Source organism: Epinephelus moara, chromosome 13 (assembly GCF_006386435.1).
Source record: "Epinephelus moara isolate mb chromosome 13, YSFRI_EMoa_1.0, whole genome shotgun sequence".
NCBI lineage: Eukaryota > Metazoa > Chordata > Actinopteri > Perciformes > Serranidae > Epinephelus > Epinephelus moara.
The window spans coordinates 14,399,040-14,423,388 of NC_065518.1; the positions used below are offsets into that span (position 1 = coordinate 14,399,040).

A 24,349-nucleotide genomic window follows, 5' to 3' on the forward strand; every position below is an offset into this window, starting at 1 on the left:
GCACTTATCCTTTCCCAAGATAATCTATCCACCTGACACCTGAATTCACATATTACAGCCAAACAGTGCACTAAAATGTGTTTCTGTGTGGCGTATCAAAATGCTGATTAAAATGTGTTTCTGAAAACATTTTAGGCGAGGAATAAGCAACGCAGTTACAGAATCTTGGTTCATATTTTATCAGCACTGCTTAGTTTTACTGTTTGATCTCAGTTTTTTCAGTCTCTGTTTTTACAATACAGGAAACAGTATGGCGCCCACTTTTTGATCACAAATTCTCATATTACAGCCAAACAGTACACTAAAATGTGTTTCTGAGTGGTGTATCAAAATGCTGATTAAAGAGCAAGAGTTATTACACAGGTGTGCCTTGGTATGGTCTCAAAAAGAGACCACTCAGTTTTATCACACAACGCCACAGATGTCGCAAGTTTTTAGAGAGCGTTCCACCGGCATACTGACGGCAGGAGTGTTCAACAGAGCTGTTGCTCGCAAACTGAATGTTCATTTGAAGAATTATTTAATCGTGGAAAGATTATCTTTTCATAAAACTAGGATGTCTATGTAGAAGAAAGACACAAATACTGGAGAAAATGGAGAAAAAGAACTGTGGCATTAGCTTTTGCTCAAAAGGAAGAAAACCTACAACTACCAGAATGCATTATGCTACGCTGGACCAATAAACGCTCCCACTTGTAGGTGATGCAATGCGAGTTTGGCTGTTTTGGAACAGGAAACAGTATGGCAGCTGGATTTTATCAGCACTGCTTAGTTGTACTGTTTGATCTCAGTTTTTTCAGTCTCTATTTTTACTTCCTCTCCACAAATTCTCTAATTACAGCCAAACAGTGCACTAAAATATGTTTCTGAAAACATTTTAGGTGAGAAATCGGTTTATATTTGATCAGTTATGCCTAGTTTTACCGTTTGATCTGAGTTTAGTCTGAGTTTGAGAGAGAGGAGCAGCTCTCTCTCTCTCAGCTTTTTCATCTGGAAGATCGTCTGAGATCAGCCACCTGAACAGCTGACGCAGTGACTGGTTTACACAGCCCAAAGATTTCTGCACAAACCGTCAGAAACCCTCTCAAGGAAGCTCATCTTCACGCTCTTCATTTTATCCAGGGTCTTGACCTTGAGTGGGCAACTACTCACCCTTGATGGCGTGTTTTCTTCACAGATAGAGTCCTGTTCACAATGTGCCGGGCAATTAACAGGCACCGTGTATAGTATCATGTAGGGCGAGCCGTTTGTTGCGTTGGCATTATGGTATGAGCAGATATTAGCTATGGACAACAAACACAGGTATAATTTATTGATGGCAAGTTGTGACCAAAAATGGATTTCTGTAGCACATGCTATATGAAATCCTAAAACATGTCTTTTTATCAAGATAAAACTGCCCCGGCTTTTTTAGTGTGACCACCCGAAGGCACATCTGGGTAGTTATTGTGCTGTTTAATCAGCATCTTGAAAGTGAACACAGACTTGAGTAGATTTGTGACTACATTTTGAGAGAAATATATGTATATTGGGTGCATTAAAAAGTCTTAGAACTGTAAAAATGGATGCGAAAAAAAAAGTGTTGCATTTGAAGTTTTATTCGAAGTGTATTTCTGTCACTTAATACTCATGTGCCTTGTTTAGAAACTTTAAAAAGTAGATTTAGCTGTATGTTTGCAGCGGATACCTTTCTGAATTGTAAAATAGTGATTTTTTTTCTAGGTTTCCTGCTCTGCTCTGTCAGCAGGCAAATCAACACTCACTATTAAATTATGATTCAGGGGTTTATGTGTGCCTATATCCAGCAGAAGGCAGGGAGCAGGCAGGATTTGCTTGAGCTAGGTTATTTCACTGATGAGAATATATTCAACAATCAGTGAAACCACCTGCGTCACAGGAACAATCACACGTCAGAAAACTTTGTTTTAAAGGCAACTGATTCAAACCCCCGAATTATAATCATTTTCAGACGGCCAATTATTCTAACTTTTGCTACTACCACAGTTCAAAATTTAATTGCTCAGTTACTTTGTACTCCACAGCTCCATTCACACAGAATGCTCTCCAGCAGCTGAAATGTTATGTTCTAAAATTGTATTTTCAACCAATTAACTGAACTCAACAATCTGAACTTTAAAACTGCATACATTTGGTTACTGGCCTTCCATTTTAGTCATAACCTGAAACCTCTCAACTATGAGTCAGATATGGAAAAAAAACAAAGTGAATTATTAGTTTACCTCAAAGAAGTTAACTTCCAGGTTAGTTTGTGTGCCTACGTATGCAGTTTAAACCTGTGCAACATACTTCAGCAGCACCACAAATACTGAATATTCATTTGCATATTATGCAACTTACCTGCATGTAGTGTGCAGTATATGGGATATACACTCACCGGGCACTACACCTGTTCAACTGCTTGTTAACACAATTAGCTAATGAGCCAATCACGTGGCAGCAACTCAATGCATTTAGGCACGTGGACATGGTCAAGACGACCTGCTGAAGTTCAAATCGAGCATCAGAATGGGGAAGAAAGGTGATTTAAGTGACTTTGAACGTGACATGGTTGTTGGTGCCAGAAACTGCTGATCTACTGGGATTCTCACACACAACCATCTCTAGGGTTTACAGAGGATGGTCCCAGAAAGAGAAAGTATCCAGTGAGCAGCAGTTCTCCAGGTGAAAATGTCTTGTTGATGCCAGAGGTCAGAGGAGAATGGCCAGACTGGTTCAAGATGATAGAAAGGCAACAGTAACTCAAATAACCACTGGTTCCAACCAAGGTCTGCAGAAGACCATCTCTGAAGCAACAACACGTCCAACCTTGAAGCAGATGGGCTACAGCAGCAGAAGACCACACCAGGTGCCACTCCTGTCAGCTAACAACAGGAAACTGAGGCTACAATTCACACAGGCTCACCGAAATTGAGCAACGAAGATGGGAAGGATGTTGCCTGGTCTGATGAGTCTGGATTTCTGCTGCCACATTCAGATGGGAGGGTCAGAATTTGGCGTAAACAACATGAAAGCATGGATCCATCCTGCCTTGTATCAATGGTTCAGGCTGCTGGTAGTGGTGGTGTAATGGTGAGGGGGATATTTTCTTGGCACACTTTGGGCCCCTTAGTACCAACTGAGCATGGTTTAAACACCACAGCCTACCTGAGTATTGTTGCTGACCGTGTCCATCCCTTTATGACCATAGTGTACCCATCTTCTGATGGCTACTTCCAGCAGGATAACGCACCATGTCACAAAGCTCAAATCATCTCAAACTGGTTTCTTGAACATGACAATGAGTTCACTGTACTCCAATGGCCTCCACAGTCACCAGATCTCAAACCAGTAGAGCACCTTTGGGATGTGGTGTGTGGTGCTATCATGTCAATATGGACCCAAATCTCTGAGGAATGTTTCCAGCACCTTGTTGAATCTATGACACCAAGAATTAAGGCAGTACTGAAGGCTAAAGAGGTCCAACCTGGTACTAGCAACCTAATAAAGTGGCCAGTGAGTGTACAGCATCTGATTCTAAATGTACATTTAAGCAATGCAAAACATCCAGCATTAAGCAACATCCCACTGGGTTTCCTGTTCTCACTGCCAGTTGTTTTAAATCCAAAATTAATTAAATCTTTAGTCCCTGTGTGGTTCTCAAATCCTTGGACAAAAATATGTGTCTCTTTGTATGGTCGTGTTTCATTGTTTTCACCAGAGCACGTGTTTACATCAACTGCCATTTCATAATGAGCAGGTATTTTTGTGGGAGTTTTGTGAAACCCAGGATTAGCTGCTCTTGGGTTTTTTTATACACTAGCTATGTTTTGACAGTAAAGCCAGTAATGAGGCTGCAAAATAGTTGCAGGGAGCAATTTAATTATAGGGAATGGTTTTATACAAGTATTATCAAAAGTATCGCCCACAGCAACAAACAGAAATTTATCAGCAACCTTGTTAACAAGATTATCTTTTTGAATTTTTTTCCTTTTAATGACAGGACAGCTAAAGATTGGCAGGAAATATGGGGGAGAGAGGGCAACTATAAGACTTAAAACTCAAACAGCTAGGGCTGGGCACTATGGAGAAAATCATATATCACCATTTTTTTCCCCTCAAATACCTCGATATTGCTGTTGTGATGGTATTACAGCTGGAACAGTCTGGTAAGCCCAGAAATTTACATCACTTTACTGTAAAACCAGTCTGCGCATACCCAGAATCTAAGACGATATCTGGTCTGATAGGACAATATGGATGTTATATCAATATAATGCCTTGCCCTAGAAATAACAGTCTTTCTCTTACAAATGAAGAGCAGCAACATGTATTGCTGCATTGAAGCTACAGCTTTACTCATATAACCAATAGCTCAGTGTGGCTAATGCTAACCCATGTTAGTAATCTTTAGATAGATATTGCTGTGTAACGAACATTACTGATTCAGTTGGCAGACTCACTGACTTCTCTACCTGTGCTACTGTTACACTAGGTTTTATTGTTAACTATTTTGCCCTGATCAACTCTTGTGGTTACAGTACCAGAGGCATAATCTTGCGCTAATGTTTAATGGGTAAATTTTGTTGAAGAGCAGCTTCCTGCGACCACACACGACAACTGATATAATTCTAGATGTTAAACTACTGTTAGCATTTAGCTAAAATGCTAAGCTATTATAACAGCAGAAGAGAGGAGTAGGGAGGAGTCAAAAAGTCAGCTAATATTAGATAGCATTAGCCACAATTAGCTACTGGTCAACAAAGTAGCAGTGGATTTTGTTGGTTATGAGGATACATTTTAAATTTGCAAGAGAAAGATTTATTTATTTATTTTTGTTCTTTAAAAAACAAGAGACTCTTTTTTAGGAATATATTATTTTAAAAGTTTGTTAAGCCAAAAACATCATAAAAGTCAGTAACCAAGTTGACATGCACAAAATATTGCAGTTTTGGCCCCGTTCTGAAAAAAAAAAAATCCTAATGAAAGTGAATATTATGTTAATATTTATATTTTTTATTTATATGCAGCTGTGCAAACTCAGATTATCGTGCCTGAACATGTAGTTTATCATGTCAGAAGAGTGAAACAACTGGAGCCGCTTGTGCCATTGTATTTTTAAAAAGTTTGCCATCATTGGTGGACTTGTTCAACTGTGCCAACACAGCCTCTTTCATTCCTTCAACCACCTTCTTGAAAAGGCCGTTGCTGTGAAATTTGGCATATCCAAAAAACCTGCTGATTTCCAAGTCTGTCATAAAGTTAAAAAGTTGCTGTGTTTCTCCTTACAACCAGAAACGTGGGCTATTCTTTTGGGCATGTATCTCTACCTCACAGCCTTTAAAACTGTTGGCTAATTGAATTATGTACAACTCATACATGACAACACAAAGAGCTGACTGCAGTAAAACCCCCAGTTGAGTTGCACATTTGGAATGCACTGCATACATGTCCAAAGAATGCTCCTAAAACCCAACATGAGCATATCCCACTTGTGTTAGTCAGATAATGCTTCATTTGGAAGACCAATCCATGCCTTATTCTGAATATTTGACCATAATATGCTGTTAACATGACCCGTATTAAATTTGGAATATAAAAGTGACAATACATCAATGTAACAATACTCCTAAACAAGTAAAAGTCCTGCATTCATGATAAATAGAAGCGCATTAACAATATGTACTCAAAGAGTGAAAAAAAATAGTACTATTTAGCAACAGATCAGTGTTATACTAACAGTGTTTTATTATTGGATCATTATTATTAATGCACTATATGTAAAACCTTAATCTGCAATGTTACAATTAACTAGATGACTCAATACATAATTTCTTTTAATTAGTGTTTAATTGTCTTGCCTCATTACGTTGTTCATTCATTAGACCTAACAGGCTAATCGTGGTTTAATTTTACATTCATGATGCCGCAGTCACTGCCAAAGTCCTCTGTTGTGTGTTTACTTCACACTTTCCCTGCGAGGCATCACGCTCTCGTGCTCTGCCTCATTCTCTACATGCTGACTACTTTAGAAAGCGGCGTGCTTTTCCTCCTAACCTATCCCCTTTTGCCCTGAATATCTGAACTGCCCTGGCCTGCCCTTTGCCCTGACCTCCCTCATGTCCCCAACCCCCATCTTAACCACCGGCCCCAGGACAGCGCTTCAGACCTCGCTGAGCACTGCACAGAGGGGTTGCCATTTCCTGCCCCCACACACTAAATCTGTCATTCCCCCAAGCCCACAGACCAGGAATAACTACCCTCCAAAACCATGCATGAGTGTTAAAGCATGCCCCCAGTAGCTGTGGTCATGGTATCTGACAGATCCTGTTAAGCCCCAAATCATTTCACCAGGAAAAGGTCCACCTTTTTTGTCTAAGCTTTCACACTAGCTAGCTACTGGCACTAAACAAATACCTACAGGAATACAATCCCAACGGCGAAGTCGCCTAAATGCCAACCATGTGGGATATGCAGGAGTCGTGACTTGGTTGAGTTGCACTTTCACAATGCCGCAGCAGGGAAGCTGTGTTTGGAACGTGAGGACAGTTGAGCAACAGATGAGTCCAGTGTTAACGATGCCATAACTACTAAGTGCCAACAACTCACACAGTCTATAAGGAACACTCTGAGCAGCCTTATTGAGTCTGCTTTTTTCTCCCACAGAGACGGCTCACAATACTGTATGACAAACTTTCCGCATCCTGTCATTCTCGGAAGTAATCACCATAATGACTCAGATTTGATGCGTGCTGCCATTTAAACGCTGGTGAACATAAAATAGGTTTATGGCCTGAAAGCATTCCACAGATTGACAGGTGCTCAGGTGGTGAAATCCATGTGTTGCTTTTTCTATGACTCACAGTTTGACTGGCATAGTCAGGGATCAGACCGAAGATAGAAGAAAGTAATAAAAGTCTATGCCACGCCAGCAGCTCTGTGAGGATATAATGACCACTGCTCAACATAAAACAAAATCTTGGATGAGCAAAAATACACAGACAACTTTGCTAGTCTAGATCCATATGACTAACAGGGCAAAGCCAGGTTCCAGACCTTTCATTCGTCGCCCACATGTCTGATTTGTTTTAGTGATTCAAAGATGTCTAGTGTGTTGTTCACCATGGTTGGAAAAACACAGTCGAGTCAATTAGAACTTTGTAGGGGGTATTAAGAGTGGGTACATAATCCTTACCGCAAGAGCCAGAAAATTGGCACAAAAGAATTACAGACTTAACACTCAGCACTTAAATTGGCATATATCTTGGATCGACGTGACAAGTGTGACATTAACTACCTCTAACCAATAAAAGAGTGGACCACCAATGACAGCCAAACAGAAAATTGTGAATATAAACATGTCAGACTGAACAATAATGCAAAAACAGTGTGTCAGTTCTGTCTGATCAGAGTAGCACAAGAGTAAAGGTTTTATTTGAGATTTATCAGCCTGTTCTCACTCCCAGGGCGTCAAAAAATGCTGCTTGATCAGTGACCGTCAGCATCAGGTATGGACAATACACCCTTTAGCATCTGTATGAGACGCACCAGGCTTTCAACCAACTACATGTACCCCGTCCACATCATTATGAGACACTCAGAGCAACGGACATAGCATACGGAGCGCAAAAAGTCAGTTTAGGGCAGGTGGATCAAACAAACACAGGACTTTGACAAAGAGACTGGTGTTTGTGTCCCATGTCAAACTTAAGCCCTGTTTCCACCAAGCAGTACGGTACGGCTCAGTTGAGTTCGTTTTTTTTCTGTTCCCACTATGAAAAGTTGTGGATGGTACCAATAGAACTGTTCTGTACCATCCCCATTTTTGGTCCCCCCTCTGTTGGGGTACCTAGCACACAGATCTGGTACTAAAAGGTGGAGCTGTGAACACTGCAGTCTGTTGATTGGTCAATAGAGGACGGTCACTCTGCTCAGGGCTGAGTTGTGGCTGGTTTTGAGGCTCATGTAACCACTGTTCATACTGTGGAGAGTTTTATTAGTAAACTGTAACTATAAAATGAAAGGATGTTTTGCTGTCTGAGAAAAATATAACTTAATTCACTGGGCCGACTGCCGGCAACTTCTAAGGTGGAACGTTAACTTGTAATGTTACTCAATGCATGAGTTGACGACGTGAATCAATCAACACACCTTAAATCTCACCGTGACAACTTTGACCATTATTTTAGTTCTTATATGACATACACTTTTAGTGATGAGTGGATCTTCAAGCGTTTATATATATGTTAATTTCGACCAGGTTTTGTGAACTGCATATATTCTAATCCTCACCTAGGGTTTAGGTACCATGTCTGAAGGGATACTTTTGGTTTTGAAGGTACCATACCGAAAGTGTTTGGTGGAAACAGGGCTTTAAAGTCCACACTGAGATTTTTTGTCATGTCAGTTGTTAGTCAGGTCAGTTAGTTGTTAGTCACGTGGGTCGTTGACCATCATTAGTCAGTCATTATTCATGTAAGTCATCAAACCACAATGTTATCCTAACCCAACCCAGTTAGTTTTGTTGCCTAAACCTTACCACCAACTCCCTACCTCAAGATGCAAAAGGCTTCTGCCCAAGTGTGATACATGACATGCTAGGATCAGATTACGTCAGATTTGTTAACATACATAACAGTTTAACATCCAGTTAGCTTGAAATACTTAAAACATTACGTTGGTAGTGCACGTTTGTTACATATATCATTTAATAGAATTTGTGCAAAAAGTGACACATCATGTGTTGACATAGTTAGCATGCTAACATTTACCATGTAATGTTTTAGCATGTTAGCATATATACAGATAGCATTGTAGCCTGTTCATCTGTTCCTGGTAGGGTGTTGGGATTTTATGTTGCCAATAATTTCAAAGTCCAGACAACACTGGTGTGACTTGGGTTATTGGTTTAAGACTGAAGTGATAGACAAGTAAAAATTTTGGCCGCTTTATGGCACTTGGTGGACTCATCAGTTTCTTTAGGTCTTTTTAAAATTGCTATAGAAGTCAGCAAAATGAAAAACTACCAAATAAAACATGACATAGCACAAGACTGGTGTTGGAACCAGACCCAAAAAACAAACAGAAAAGAACATAAATAAATCTTAAAGGGGCAAAAAGCGAAATCGTTTCACCGCTAGGTTTGCTGCTGTGCACTGCCTGTAGACCAAAACAAAGTGTGTCATGAGCCACAGCACCCTCTACCTCTGCACCACCCCCCTGCTGTGTTTAGCTATTCCCCTGCCTACTTCAATGATGCTGGTACCTTAATAAATGTAATATATTTGCTGAGATGGAGGCGAGGCTCAGTGACTAGAGGAGCTGGTAGAAGCGCTCCATAGCTGTAAGTTTCTCCAGTAGCTGGTGGCAGCCGACTCGGCTAGAGCAATCTCTGGATCCCGGCTAGTGCTAACACTGGGAGCTAACGCTAACGTTCCTCCTCTTCTCTGTGAGTGAGAGGGATGTTTTAGCCCACCAGGCTACATTTTACAATGCTAATTGCAAATGTTAGCTGGGCTGCCAGGCTACTCACCTAACACAACCGTAACGCCTGACCCATTGCTGGGACAGAGCCACTAATAACTCAAGCTCCGGACATTAACCCATGCTACGATTGTAACATTAAATTTAATTGAATCGACATAGCGACATGTGCCTAACGTTACTGTAACAGTAATTAAAACAGACATTTGACTTTATGTTGTACCTGTCCAGGAGAAGAAGCTAGCTCCAAGTCAAATTTTAGCCCTTTTAGCTCTCGCAGTGCTCTCCACCTTGGAAATGCAAGGCCAATGTTAATCCGGGTTCTGTCCCTTTCTTTATCTGACAACTTCTTCGCCAACGACCGTTGTTTCTTAAGAGGTAATGTCGGATCCTGGTCGTCTTCAGGTGAACGTTTCGTTCCGCTTTCCGCCATTTCGCTTCGAAAATACGCGCTGCCATTGCTCACTGCCTGTAGCCTTTTATAGGGAGGGAGGGAGGGCCAAGGGCTCCGAGAGGAGGGAGGAGGCGGCGATTCACATGAACATACATGAACGCGCAGCCGGACCGGTTTGTTAACAAGGGGCTGGAGATCAACACAGAGAGAGGGTGTGTGACGTCATGCTATACTCCAGATGAAATTACACCTCTAGTTCTTCACTTAGCGATTTTTTAATTCCGTCAATCTAGAAATGATGAATTTCAGCTTATTGCCCCTTTAAGGTTTTACCCGCCGGGATCCATGAGTGCCTCTACCAAATTCAATGAAAATGCATCCCTAGTTAAATCAGAAATTTCCCCCAGGACCAAACTGTTTAAGCAGGCTGTAGTGTTGCAATTAACAAACCACATGCCTTTCACAGCAGCTCTGTGACCCTTTCAGGAGAATAAAAGTCAACCATCAATACATTTGCTTTCTATTAACCCACAGCATCAATACAAAATGCCATTTGTGGCCAAGAGTACAAATTTGATTAGACGAACTCTAGTGGGTTTTGAAATGTAGAATATCTGATTAGCTGTAGCTCGCAGACATACCATTTTAATGCCCCAGTATTTGGGTTTGCATGCACAAGATATTTTGATAGCTCAGTAAATGATTGATTCACAGTGGGAGTCTCCATGGGCTCTGTTGCCAGGCATGTGCACGTACAGAATGTACCATAATGCGTGTGGTTAATGTGGGCAGATATTCCAGTCTCTGTGTAGGCTAAGTTGATGAGCCCTGTCTCCTCCTGTGGCTTTTGTAATCTCTGCTCACCAGACACGTGATGTATTTCTGCTCGAGAAATTGGCCTTTTCTAGTCAAACGCCTATTGACCGTTGATTATCCAGTGCATTCCTTCCTCAGTCCGCCATGTTTATGGTTATTTCTGAGGCTTATTTTTGCGTTGGACACTTTCTGTTTGATCCTTTGCTGTTAAAAATCCACTCCAGATATGAAAGAGAGGTTAAATATATTCTGCTAGAGATCATAATCCACAAGACTTTGCTCGTGATGTCATGAGAAAGCATCTGAGCCCTGAGTCTTAACCAAGCTACATTTTCACATTCATTTTCAAGCCCTTGGCTCAGCAGATAGACCGGCTGATGGCAGATCTGAATACATAGTATGCAGATTGACACAGCTTGCCCCTAAAATCCACCTCAACCTCGACTTTGTGATTTAATCAGCGTAGTGTGGCTGAGCGACTGGAAAAAGACAGACAGAGGATTGGAATCTGTAGAAACCATTAACATAAAGGCATCTCCGTCCCCTCCTCTCATTGGCTGCTACATGGCTCCTCTGCTCCCTTTTAAAAAAGGAGTTTTGGGCACCATCTTGATCCATAAAGATCAGCTCTGCAGCTTGAAGCCAGATGATATATAACTTAGATTGCTTTGCTACTGGCCAAGCTGGCAGGCAGCAGACTGGGTGGGTGGATGGTCTTCAAAAAACTACAGTGCATGTAAAAAAAAAAAAACATACATATGCTGGTTAGGTTCATGGAGGAATATATAGGAAATATGTTCATATGCTTCTTAGATGTTTCAGCATCTGGGGGATGTTGATGAGGATGCCAAAGGAGGTAAAAGCTCCACTGAAACCGAGTTGCCTGCTGTGATAAATGCTGTAAATGAGCAAATTTGAAGTTGCATGAAAGACGAGAGCATTTGTAGAAAACATATTTTTCCCCCTGCAGCAGCTTTGTTTGCAGGCACTGAGGTCTCTTTTGATGTGTTTGAAGACTCAGTGTTAAAAAGGCTGGTAGAAATGGTCTGTGGTAATCTGTATTATTACCCAGATGTAGGTGACGTAGGTTGATATTGTTTTTTATCTTGCAGCTCCCAGAACATGAGGAAAAATCAGTGATTCTTTTCATGCTCACATCAAAAATTGGAAGTAATTACCGGCTGTGACAACATCAAAATGGTAGCGTCACACAGTACAAGATGTAGTCACGAAGCTTTATAGATGTGTAGTTTAGATAGCAGTGAAGGTCAACTGGTGTGTTCTGGGTTGGGGGCTGGACGTAGGGCGATAGGAAGTACGGAAGGGCCCCCTCCATGTTACACCCTTGGCCAACATTGCTTTTAGTTGTGGAGTGATCCCATTGCAGGATGGTCTGTTGGTTATTGTTATCATTTGTTGCACATTTCAAAATTTAGTAATTTCAGGATACAAATTAAGCACTAATTTGTGTAAGTAAATTATTAACGATGTCCCGAAATCAATTTCTCCTCAATTGCCGAAAATGATGTTTGATTTCCACCAATGAAGTTTTCTAGTTTACAATTTTAGCAGTGAGTGTGTCCTCAGAGCCAGACGTCCCATCTTTGTCAGTGATTTTTTTCGCTAGCTTGTTCACTGTTTTTCTTGCTGGTTTGTCTTCCTGTGTCTTTTTTGGTTTTGGAGTGACATGGCTGCCGGCGAATAATTTAATTGCTGGGAAAGGTTAATGCTGTGTTCACATGGAGTTAGGGAGATGGTAGACGGCAAACCAGATAACATATTAGTGGACGAGTAGGACGGTAAAATTATGAAAGGCCGGCAGAGAATACCGGCAACATTAATGGTAGACTGCATTGCTATTGAGAGTTGAAATATTTTATCTTTTTGCCATCCTCTGCGACGGAAAAAACAACTGGATGTTACGTAGCTTCTTCACAAAAAGAGAAACCATGAGCGATCTGGACAGTTACTGGACATAAGTAGGTTTTCCCATTCTTTATTAACAATACAGTATCACCCTTGCATAATGCTGTCATGCATGTTTCATTTTATTGGACCGGCATTTTGTTGTTTTTCCCTTGTCGTCTGGAAAGTGTTTTCCGTCTGCCTGATGCCATGTGGGCGCAGTGTTCGCAGCAAGTAAAAATATATATATACTACATAAATAAATCAATTGCACAATGATGCCAGGAGTTCTTAGTTCAAGGGGCCATCCTGTCCAACTGTGTTATCGATAGTTTGTATCTCTATTTCCCTTGTTTAACACGTTCACCATCCAAACATGGTCATTTTAGCACGCTAGCATTCAAACAAGCTAAAATGCAAAGGGATATCAACATTATAACATGCTAAATGTTCAAAAATTTTAGCAGGTTAAAGGCATCTTATTGAGTTTTTGACCAAGTCCACCATGGATACACCACCACAATACACAGCCTGACAATGGTGTCACACGTGTCTACAGGTGGATGTCATGTGCCAAGAAACGTATAGTAATAGGCCAACAATGGTACAAAAGAAGAAAACTGCAAGCTAGTAAACATGAATGTAAACAATACTGGCTTTAAAATGTGCAAAGAATTGGCTTTTCAGATGTATCATGAGGGATAAACTGCATTTGGCATGTTACTCAAGGATACACACAATGAGTTCTGGCAAGTAACCGCAAATGTAGACATTACTTGTTTACAAGAAAACACCACAGGGCACTTTTAAGATCCAATTACTGTTAAACATGCAGCTTCAGATGCTAATTATAGCTTTCTTTACGTAACAGTGCATGTTACTACTTGCAGCTTTTGAACATTCAGCTTGAACTATAGTTTGACTTCAAGGTGCAGTATGTGATGCTGGAGAAAGAATTCATTCCCAGGGTCTCAGATACCTGCAGTTTGGGTTGGTAGTCGGACTGAACCACCAACCCAGGGTGTATTTGACGACCTAGGATTGAGACTCAACAAACAGTTACCTTTCTCCAGAAATTCCTTGATTCCAATTGATGTCTTCCAGTGGAGTTTTGCTGGCTCTCCTGGGTTGTTGCTGTACTATTGCATTTTCATATTGCCTGCCATCCATGCCACCACCACATAGACACATAGAGTATCAAAGCAGATCAAGAGTCAGACCTGTCCCTTTCTCTCTCAAACTTAGATCAGAATTTGAACGGTAAAACCAGGCAGTGCTGATCAAGTTCTTTCTCACCTCAGTTTTCTTCAGAAACATATCTAAGTGGCGTTTTTAGCTGTAACAGTGAGAGTTTGGAAACAGGAAGTAGGTACCATACGGTCTCCTGTACAAGTGGACAACTACACATCACGTCACCCATCAGCAGGAGCATTTATTGTTCAGGTGTGACACAGTGAATTCTAGTAGTTGTGGCTTTTCTCTGGTCATGTAATACCAATTACAAAAGTATCTGCGTCTTTCTCGTGCACAGGCAGCTTAGTTTTATTAAAAGGCCATCTTTCCAGCAGGGAAATACCTCTTTAAGTGCAGCTGAGTCAAAGTAAGGCTTAGACTTATTGGAAGTTTCGCCAAGTTTGACAGTATACAGCTGAATCTGACGAGCAGAGCAGAGTCTGAGATGTTCCGAAATAGGAATTGTACAGATCATTAACCTTTTTCAGTCATAGTATTAGAGGAAAAGCCAGAGTCATGCGTCTTAATGAAGATGAGTCAATTGTGAAATCCATGTGTACGTGCGCTTGTGTGTCCTTGTAAGACAAAGACCCACAGACACTGTATATAATATAAGCTAATAAAATGTCATCTGTTAGATTTGGCAACAAAAAGTCATCCAGGATGGAAAGTAGTTCCAGAAGTTGCAGTTGAGCCCTGGTTTGTAATGAACCTACCTGAAAACCAGCTTGTATACTTGACTTTGAGCTGTCTGTACATTGAGTGGAGGAGCCATGTGTAGGCTGCCTGTCCACTCTAGACAGGTCGGGGTTTGGTTTAGGATTTGGGTGGGAGGTGTTCTTGCAGATTCTGATGAATGGCTGCTTGTGCAAACGTGGGTGGGAAGGGCCAATACGGATTGGCCTTTTTACCTCGGCAAACCTCATCAGCTGGTAATTGGCACCATATGTCAAGCAGACGGACCTCTCTATAATGTGCACCTCTCAGTTCAGTCCTCAGCCTCATGAGCCCATGGAAAGGTCCAACACTTACCTGCCACCAATCACGGATTAAACTGTGGTGCTCCTTCCAAAAACCATACACTACTTTTCTATATAGATGAGCCATACTTAATTCTTTCTGTAAAACATCACATGGAAAGCAGCATGGAGGCTAGCTAAAATGATGATTACCTCTTTTTTATATCAGTTACCTACCTCTTTCAGACTCTCTGCAGACTAATTTGGAACAATATTCGAGCACACGTGAGAAGTTTCCCTTGCAGAAATCTTTTCATTAAAACCAAAATATGTTTTTTTCTTAACCTTAACCAAGGAATCCCTTTCTAGTTAAAAAGCCCTGAAGGCAAATGTCTCCCAGCAGTGGGACATGGATGGAATTTGTGGTTGAGATGACAGAGTTGTAGAAGCGTTTCCATCACTGTCGATCGGAGCTTGAGCTGATAAATACCCCTGACTGCTGTGGACTCATTTGTCCTGGGACTGAACTCTGATTGTAACCTTTCACACTAAAGACAAAAGCCAGATGTGAGTGTTTGGGGTTTTTTGTCCAGTGCTACAGGGACTTTAGAGAGTGGAGAGGTACCATGGGCATACTTGCCAACCTTGAGACCTCTTATGTAGGGAGGATTTAGAAACCAATGCAGGAGGTCTGCTAAAAACCTCTAATTCTCAGGAAAGAATACAGAATAATTCCCCTGTCTTGTTTAAACTATTCATTAGTGTTCACTCATTCATTTCATAGCACCGTGTAGCCCCTGTGTTCAACTGAAAAATTGACGTAGCACATTTTACAAAATGCGTGCTCCTCTAAAACCTAACGCAAGAAACAGGAAAACATCTTACAGTTTTTTATTTCTCATTTAGTACTCTCCATTTCTTGGCGTGAGTAGTCCTTTTCAAATCATGCAATGTAAGGAAGCGACATTTGGTGTAGCTGTGTTGATGTCCGGGTGGAAACAGTAGACTTTTGGAGTCATAACGAAAAAAGGGTGAAAGTGTGGAAAGTGGAGAAAACTCAAATAAAATGTCATGAAACAATATTAAAATACAAATTTTACTTTAGTAATTCATTTTCTTGAGGCAGTAGTTTGTAACCCCGAAAAATCTGAGCTGGCTGAATTGATGCCAGTAACAGTGGAGTAATGCAAATGGTGCCCAGCACACCACAAACACTACGGGCTGTGGACCGTCCCAACAACACAATACGATGGCTGAGTGGTCTGGGCCGTAACTGGGCACTCACTTCATGATGTAACAGCGGATATATAAGAATAAAAACACCTGTTATATCCAGTGATTTTCTCTCCTAACCATCTGATGTTTTTATCACTGCCTTTTTAGCGTTAGAGGTGAGATGACAAACTGATCAATGGGATATGTCAATGCTCGTTGCTGACATGTAAAACAGCTTCTGAAAGATTCACTGTCAGTCAAGGACAGAAGTCTGTGGTGCCGGGGCATCGGTGGCTTAGTGGATGGAGCAGGCGCCCCATGTACAAGGCTGTTGCCGCAGTGGCCCTTGGCTGCACACCATTACCCCGCTCTCTCTCCCCCCTTCACGCTTAACTGTCCTATCTATAAAGGCAAAAAAAAAAAAGAAATCTGTAGTGCCGACAAACACCCTGGTGAGCAAAATGTCCAGGATGTCAGTCAGTTGCTGAATAGGTGGTGCTATTAATTTATTGAATCATTGTCAGTGTCAGTCTGTGCGTCTGTGTGTGTGTAGGGAGAGCGTTGGTGGTGATTTTAGACTGTAAATACGACGTAGGGATGTCACGATTACTTTATTTCACTATTAACCGCGATTTTAAACGCCACGGTTAATTATTCGTAAAGATTCCTCAACACCGTCACTCTCCAAAGATTATGCTGCGACGCGGTACCATATACAGTAGGTCAGCACAACTCGCACGGAACGAAAACAAAGTTACACAAGCGGCGTCTCAGAGTGATGAAGTATGGATGAAGAAGACTTATTCCGCCCCAAAAAACGGATAAAGTCAGCCGTGTGGGATCATTTTGGCTATCGCAAAATGACCAAGGGGTCATTGTAAAGTTTGTAAAACATGCCGCAAAAAAGTCACGGCCAAAGGATCAAACAAGAGCAACATGATACAACACCTGCGGGACAACCATCCGGCTTTACATGCACAAGTAAAGGTAAATGCACAATGACTAGGTTAAAATACGTCAATCTCAATTTATCTAATGTAACACTGAATTAAAAAATTATATGTTAGCGTGTCATTTGCAATTAATGGTGTAGTGGTATGATACGAGTTGGGCTTACAGTGCAACGTGACAAGCTAAGGCTCGTCTCAAAAACTTTTTTGATGGATAGTTTTGCGGTTTGTGTGCACACAGCGTGAGGTTGTAATGGTTTTGGGTCCGTGTAGCTCTTTGGAGTGAGACGACAGGCAGAAACTCACGTCCACACGAGTGCGGGATTTCACAAATGTTCGCCGTTTATTTTTACATCAACTTAACAACATTTTACTAAGCCCGGTTGTACGGCTACTATATTTTCATACATGAACAAAATAGTCGCCACACGTACTTAAAACCATCACTGTTGTGTTGAGAGATAAAAGAAAAAGCAGGAGCACATGGAAATAAATGAAACTTAAAGATCTATAAGGAGTGTTCATGTGATTTTACAAATTTATAGTGTGAAATTAATTAATGCATAATAATCGTGATAATCATAAAACCGTGATTATTTCTCTGACAATAATCGTACCAAGAAAATCTATAATCGTGACATCCCTAAATACGAGGCACTTGTCATTGTTACCTGGTCTTTGAGCGTGTGTGCTGATATGTCAACAGACTGACCTGTCGACCCAGGACTTGTGATTTCTCAACATGTGGAACCCTCTTAAACCAAACCTTATGACACTCTGTATCCCTGTTTACACAAGAGACGGGCACGGGTCAGGCAGTGTGTCTCATAAGTGGGTGGTGTTTATCTTTAATACACCTACACCTGCAGCCTGCAGGCTGTGGCGCTTATCCGGGGATTATTGTGAACTTTTGTCTGAACTTGGGCTGACGTGTTTGAATTCAGTGGCAAAGACTGAAAGAGTTGCCCGGGGTAGAAATACATCACTCACTAAACAGATATTGAGTACATTTCTTTTTTAATGATACAAAAACATCTGTTTAGTTTCATGAAAAGAGATTATTTCACAGAAATAAAGCTTTGATTGCCTGAAGCTCTTCTACCTTCAAAAAGGATGAAGTTAATTAGGGAGAATGAATGAAGCTTAAATCCAATGTAGTTCAATGCATTGAAATTAACAATGTGAACCCCCTTGAAGCGTCTGTCCTTTAGCAGCCACATTTCCAATGTAGTTGTTTTGTGTCTTACACATTATTAAACACAGGCTTGCAGTTTGTACTAAAGGCACTAAATGACTAAACAAAAATAGTGATTAGAAATATTAGGTATAAAACTAGAAAATTTCACAAGGAATTTTTACGGGTGCCTGCTACCACCACTGCTACTAGGTACATGTACACATTTACTATATTTATTGCCCAAACTTGAATCATTTTTCTACATGAAAGAATGGCGATTTGTTGTGACCTCAAAAAGGAGTGATTTTTGCTGCTTTCACGTTGTTTTCTCAATGTTTTCTCGATGATCTGCCCTTCCTTCTAATGGTAATTTTTATTATGTTATTTGTGAATTTCGTAGAAACCTCTCGGCGAATCTCTGAAAAAAGTCATAACACACTATTCTCAGTCATTCCGCATATTTTAGTGTATGCTTTGTGAATGTGTTGGTAATGCTGTGGGACAAGAAGCGTGCCAATATATCGATACGGGAGAAGGAGAATAAGAAGAAGAAGTATGAGGAATAGTAATAGGTTGGGCCTCCTGTTACACAGCAGGCAGCAGGTGAGTTGGATTGCAAAAGAGAATCTAAGAGTACAGGAGCGTGTGTAGATATGAGGGAGTTCCGACAGGTAGGAAGGGGCTTGATTATGAAGGGCCTTAAAGGTGAGAAGCAGAATCTTGAAATTGATGCGGTATTTAACAGGAAGAATGTAAAGTTGCTGGAGAACCTGAGTGATATGATCTATGGAAGGGGTTCTCGTAATGATACGGGCAACTAGAGTTTATGAGGACACTTGAGAGGGAGACCAAAGAGGACAGAATTCCAGTTATCAATATGAGATGTAACCAAAGAATGAATGAGGATAGCAGCGCTCTGAGGGTGTAAGTGGTGGGTGAAGACGATTAATATTTCATAGATGAAAGTATGCAGAATGAGTAACATTATTAATGTGGGCCTCAAAGGACAGTGTGCTGTCCAGGATGATACCCTGACTCTCAACCTGAGAGGATGGAAGGACTTTGGAGATGTCAATGGTTAGAGTGAAACTGTGTGGTTTAGCCAAAGTACATTTAGTACCCACAAGAAGAACTTCAATTTTATCACTGTTAAGGTTTGAGGAAGTTGCATGAAAGCCAAGATTTTATATCCAATAAGCAGTCAGAAAGGGAACCGGGGGGGAAGAGTGGAAGAAGGTCTAGTGGATAGATAGAGCTGGGTGTCATCAGCATAGCAGTGGAATTGAATGCCAGATTTTCTGAAGACATGGCCAAGAGGTAGGAGGTAGATAATAAATAACAGGGGACCTAGGACAGAGCCCTGGCTTAGTTTAGTGACCGTACAACCTTATGCTGTCTTCCTTACTAATTTACAGGAAAAAAACTGAATCCAGGCTTGCTGTTTCCCCCGCATTCAGTCTTTTTGGCTAAGCTAAGCTAACCATCTTCAGCTCGGCTCCAGCTTCATATTGAGCCGATTGATTAGAGGTATGAGATTCTTTCAGTCGAGCGTTTAACAGAATGCTGTCCCCGCTCTCCTTTGTGTCTCTGCAGTGATAGCATTAACTTTTTCTTGACCAATTTTGTCACTTTCACATCGTCCTTGCTCAGAGCTCTGCTCAGTTAAACCGCATGCTTGGACTCTCCCAGCAATGGTATGTGCTCTGTGTTCGGCCGGCTTCCCATCTCACTCAGGACAGAGCAGAGGCCGAGGACATTCATCATCTCACCTCAGCGGCAGACTGAACAATGGCTTTCACCTTTGATAGCAAACAGGGCATGACCAGCCACATCATTTGTTCTGACAGGTCCAGGAGAGATGAGAGGATGCTGTAGTTCCCTTTTTTCTCAGTTGAACATTTCCTCCTTTATCTACTATGAAATTGTTCCGACCGTAGAATCAGAAAGTATTTAGCTTCTCATCTCAGCATGGCAAGTAATACAATATTTTCTAGACTTTTTCATGGCGAGTCTCTTTCACATGGAATGGAAGAAATTTACTCTGTTTCTTCACCACATCTTCCCCAGCACGTCTTTCTCAAGGAATTTCTGAGAATGCACGAGAGGCTGCACATATGGCTCAGTCGATGCAGACAGACAGATGGCAGCCATAGAATCGGGGTTCTGCACATTGTAGAGGTGTGAATTATGTAATCTTTTCAAACTGATCCGAGCATGTGTGTGCGTCTGTTATGAGCTCGGTATGTGCACAGATAGCTGCCAAGCTTTGGCACTGTGGATTTCCAGGCTAAGAGATGAACTGCCGAAAGCCCCCTGGGGTAGCAGGGCGCACAGGGTGATCGGGTTCACCACCTGCTCTGCCACTGCAGTCAACGTTAACTGAGAAAGATTAGAGAAAGAAAGGCGTGTGTGTGTGCTTTCTTTCTCCCTCTGCGTCCTGGGTTGATAGACAACAGACAGCACATCCATTGTTTGCATAGGTGTAGTTTCTCCTCCGCTCTGCTGCAGATGCTTGGAAAACTGGGCTGTTTGGGAATGGACAGGAAACCCCACTCATTCCCCCTCTCTCTCTGTTGCGTCATTCGTCTCTGGAATGATGGTATTATGGTGCACTGTGCACATTTCAAATTACCCTGAGTGCTAGCCCACCTACTAGGCAAACTGTCATTTATTTTCTGTGCAGCCCCCTCATTGTCTCTAATATGCTCCCCTGATTTGCTTAAAACTGTGAGCAGATAAACTGTTACATCCATCAAAAACAAAGCCAGTCAGGCAGTCGGAACACTCATTGCGACGCAGGCAACACACTGCTGACAGTCCATCAAACTGCGCTACACCTCATCCCTCCATGTTACTTTCTCTTAACCCCAATTGACATATTATCCAATCCTGCACACCCCTCGCACTCTGCCACACAGCTGGATGGCAGCCGTTTTCACTTGATGCCTTGAAGTGCTCAAGGCTCTTACAATCACGGAGGAAAAAAAGAAGGAAAGCGAAAAAGGGAAAAACTCGACTTGCCACACTGATGAAAGCCTGTCTGCGTGCTCGAAGCCTGTAATTGAAGAGCAACCCCAATTACCAGCAGTACCCTGTGAGAAGTGGCTGCTATGTCACATGAGCAAAAAAGTATTTATGCATGTAATATTTATTACAAGTTGACATTTGATGCATTTTTAATGATCTTGCCTCCATGTTTGGCTTGCAAGGTCTGTTTCCTTTATCTCCTGTAGACATTGAATGAGTCCTGCGAGAGTGCTATTATCTCATCTCTTGAATAACAATCAAATGGATTACAGGAGCATCTCATACTTTGGATAACTGCATGCCTCTAGTGTCTCTGACTACAGGGTTTTACCATGAGAATGAATTATTTAGTAATTATCATCACAATAACCATGTAACTATAGTGTTTACTGATAAAACAGTGGAGTTTAAGGGGGTTTGGAGACTTGAGGGTGTAAACAGCTGTTGTGAATACCAAGGTGACAGTTTTGGTACACGGCTTAGCGACTGAACTCCTTCCAAATGTCAAAACAGCTATCTGCCGATGGGTTCCTTCAGCAGCTTAGAGGAGATGAAAGAGTATGACAGAGGACTCTATCTGTCATATCACGCACAGCTTGAAGTTGTCTAGACGCAATTACTTTTTTTCGCCTTGCTTGTCAAAACCGTGATCACCCACGTAGTTTAAATCACAAGGTGCTGGAAGGTGTTTTAAGGGCTGAGCTAACAGGTGGTTCTGTTATCTGGTACAAGCTAAGTACAGTCATAAAGGAGCAGGATTTATGTAATTCATCATAACAACTTTAAATTCATACCTACGCTCATGATAACCTGCATTTCGCTACAATTTTTTAATGTTAACACTGAATCAGATGATGCAGTAAAACACACCTCTGCATTTTTATGCAGCTTTGAGTTTCTTATAGCTCACTGTTTTGGTTCTTTGGCACCTAGAATGTATGTTTGAGTCCATATGGATATTAAAGGGACAGTTCACCGGCTAGCCACAGCATGACGGAGGGACGCACAGCCAGTTAACCTCCGCTAGTCTCTGAGCTAGCCCCGGCTCTCCGTTTGGATCCTGCCGGAGCACCGAGCCCTGGTTTGTTATCCAGGTTAAAGTGGGAAAAGGCAGCAAGTTTATCAGGCAGCTGAGTGAAGTGGAGCCTGCGGAGGAAACACCGGGACCATCTGAATGTAATAGTCCGTGGAGGTGCTGCGGTGCTCAGCTGCACAGATAGGTAACACCTCGGCTGTCAGGATGTACCACTCTGTCACTCCGCTCTCTCTCACGCAGGCGCAGAGCGTACGTGCTACTTGGCCGTCGGATGTAGTCTGTGTAGTGTGTTCAAATGCAACTGACACAGGGCGACGTGAGGCGACGTAGACGACGCAACAGTTGGCTTTCGTCGCCGCTGGTTTTTTAATGTCGGTTTGGTGTGTCCGCACCTTTACGTTTGCTAGCTCAGTGGTGCTAGGTGAGATGGCAGTAGATGCACGCTTCCTTCTGCATTGTAATACCATTTGCGGATGTAGTTCAATAGAAAGAAATTAGTTCTACATGAAACTGCTCACAACAAGGTCTGTGGATTATCTTGAGTACCTAGGTCATCATTTCTGGAAAGAGAAATTGCTGTTGAGTTTTTTAAATTTATTTTTCTGGCATTTTGACCACCACAAGCTGAGTGTGTAGTTCCATTATATTCAAGGGTAGGCAGATTTCTTAATGGCCGATATCTCCAACACACAGGAACTCACACCAAAACAATCCAGAATGATAAGTAGCATAACAGCTTAGAGGTAGAAAAAGGTTCGATCCATTGGTCTATCTATCAAAATCAGTTACTGTGGAAAATATTTCTTATTTTCTATAACATGCCATGCCTTGTGTGATCTAGTCACTAAGAGCCTCCCCTCTTTCTGTCTTGTTTTTTTGTGTGTAATGTCCCAGAGTAGTGAAAGCTGTTGATAAGTGCCTCACAGTATGTGTTTACTACTGTGTCTGCACTTTAGAGGACACAGACCGTCTGGTGGTGGAGCTGATGACCTGAGGGAGGCCAAGATAAATAATGTGATGCCGGCACTAAGTGGAAATAATGTCCATGCAGGCGTGGGGGTGGCATTGAGGGATATAGCAGATTCAAAGTGCAGGACTGAGGATGTTATATAAACTGAGAATATGAGTATGTATGATTGGTCATCCAGGTCACCATGCATGATGATTTTCACTGTGTAATTGACATAAGAATAAAAGAGGAATTATGTGGTTGATTGCGTGTGTAATGAAGAAACATTCTCTTGAATTTCTCTTACATTTTCTCTTAGTTTTCTGTCGAGAAAAAATAAGAGAAGTCAACTCCAGAAGCAACAAACATTCTTAACCATCCAAATCTGCTCTTACCCAGGTGTGCTGAATGATGAATCCCAATTTATCATAAATTAGAGGCGCATGGCTGATTGTTTTTTTAGATACGGTTTTAAATGTGATGCCAATCGGATTACCACAGATGTGTCTCAGTAATTAGCAAGGAAATAAGAGGAAATTTGCTTGTTTATCGCTTCCTGCATGACGGCTAATATGACATGTGAATGTGGCTGCGCTGTGTCGGTGAATTTGCCTCTGGACATGGTCACACGTGAGTGAATGCAGGCGAGCGACCATCGCCTGCTAAGGTGACATTCATGCTGATTGTGGCAAGAGCCTGATTTGACAGACGTAGAAAGCTAGCTTGCTAATTGATACATTTTCCATTTTCATACAGTCCACGTCTGTCTCTCGACTCAGTGCCAGCCAGGCAGCATCGTCTCATGTGGGGCAGTTTGTATTTTTCACTGCCAATATCATATAATATCAGCTGGTTAGACACGGCAACAATCAGTGTCTCCTCCACACATCGTATTGGCTGAGGCTGCGACTTCGCTGGTCCGAATTCACCAAAGTTGAACTCCAATCGATGAAAGGTGCAAATCTGCTTTGCCACCAGAAGTGAATATTTTATTCGCCCCTCTGCTCACATTTAATAGAAGTGAATGGCAGCAGATATTTCCCAGTGTTGATTTCGCCCATGTGTGAGCGCACGCTCATACTGAATTTTATGTCATAACCTTTGTTATGTTGTTGCATGGATAAATGTTCGTCCGTTAGTAGGATCAGCAAATGTCAGTGAAGTGTTTGGAGAGTGATACATTTTTAGTTTGGAACCAGGAATCACCA

General features: G+C 41.7%; 1 protein-coding gene across 7 annotated transcripts in view; it reads left to right on the plus strand.

Annotated features, from left to right (window-relative positions):
- Window positions 1–24,349, plus strand: part of pald1a (phosphatase domain containing paladin 1a) — a 93,723-nt gene that overhangs the window by 50,003 nt on the left and 19,371 nt on the right. The window lies entirely within an intron of this gene.